This window comes from Triticum aestivum, chromosome 5B (assembly GCF_018294505.1).
Source record: "Triticum aestivum cultivar Chinese Spring chromosome 5B, IWGSC CS RefSeq v2.1, whole genome shotgun sequence".
Classification (NCBI taxonomy): domain Eukaryota; kingdom Viridiplantae; phylum Streptophyta; class Magnoliopsida; order Poales; family Poaceae; genus Triticum; species Triticum aestivum.
The window spans coordinates 129,469,990-129,471,553 of record NC_057807.1 but is presented as its reverse complement, the minus strand read 5'-3'; positions in this window follow the sequence as shown (position 1 = coordinate 129,471,553).

The window sequence follows — 1,564 nt, the reverse complement described above, 5'->3', positions numbered from 1 at the left end:
TTATTTTAGCCCCCCCGGGCCAATGCTTGTCTAAGTGTTGGTCCAAATCGAGCGATGTCCGGCGCCCCCTGGGCAACCAGGGTCTATGCCAACCCGACGTCTGGCTCATCCGGTGTGCCATGAGAACAAGATATGTGCAGCTCCTATCGGGATTTGTCAGCACAGCGGGAGGTCTTGCTGGTCTTGTTTTACCATTGTCGAAATGTCTTGTAAATCGGGATTCTGAGACTGATCGGGTCTTCCTGGGAGAAGGAATATCCTTCATTGATCGCGAGAGCTTATCATGGGCTAAGTTGGGACACCCCTGTAGGGTATAAACTTTTGAGAGCCGTGCCCGCGGTTATGTGGCAGATGGGAATTTGTTAATGTCCGGTTGTAGATAACTTGACATCTGATCCGAATTAAAACGCATCAACCGCGTGTGTAGCCTTGATGGTCTCTTCTCGGCGGAGTCCGGGAAGTGAACACGGTTTCTGGGTTATGTTTGACGTAAGTAGGAGTTCAGGATCACCTCTTGATCATTACTAGCTTCACGACCGTTCCTTTGTTTCTCTTCTTGCTCTCATTTGCGTATGTTAGCCACCATATCATGCTTAGTCGCTGCTGCAACCTCACCACTTTACCCCTTCCTTTCCCATTTAAGCTTTGCTAGTCTTGATACCCATGGTAATGGGATTGCTGAGTCCTTGTGGCTCACAGATTACTACAACAACAGTTGCAGGTACAGGTTATGCGATGATCTTGACGCGAGAGCGATGTTTGCCTGTTTTGGAGTTCTTCTTCTGCTTCTTCTTCGATCAGGGGACAGGTTCCAGGTCGGCAGCCTGGGCTAGCAGGGTGGATGTATTTTGAGTTTCTGTTTGTGTTTCATCCGTAGTCGGATGATGCTCTCATGTATTGTGATGTTGTATTTGTGTGGCATTGTATGCCTTATGTATGTATCCCTACCTATTATGTAATGTTGATGTAATGATATCCACCTTGCAAAAGCGTTTCAATATGCGCGTCGTTCCTTGGTGGAACCTTCGAGTTCCTTTTGGATAGGGTCGCATATTGGGCGTGACAAGTTGGTATCAGAGCCTCTACCGACCCTAGGAGCCCCCTTGATTGATCGTGTAGTTTGGCCGTTGTCGAGTCGGGAAGAAAACTTTTTTCGGAGTCTAGTTATATCGGAGAGTAGGATTCTTTTTACTCCTCAGCCCCTTCGTCGCTCTGGTAAGGAATCTTGACGTAGGTGTTTTGAATTACTCCTCTTCCCGTTCAAATTTTTCTTTAGGATCACGCAGTTGGTTTTCCGATCATTGGTTCCCAGCTCTTTGCATCCGGTGCATTTCTCGTCAAGTTGACTCGAGCCTCTTCTTCTTTGCCAAGTTCAATCCTCAGTTGTTTTCTTTTCCCACCCGCCCACCCTTCTTCCTCTCGGAACCGGAATCCGTAATCGAGTATCCTTCCTACTCGTGCGAAGTCTTTGCTTTCTTTCCTCAATGATTTCAACCGGTGGTTTTCTCTTCAAGTTACCCGTTGGTTCTACCTTCCAGTTTCCTGTGTTTTTCCCACCCTCCCA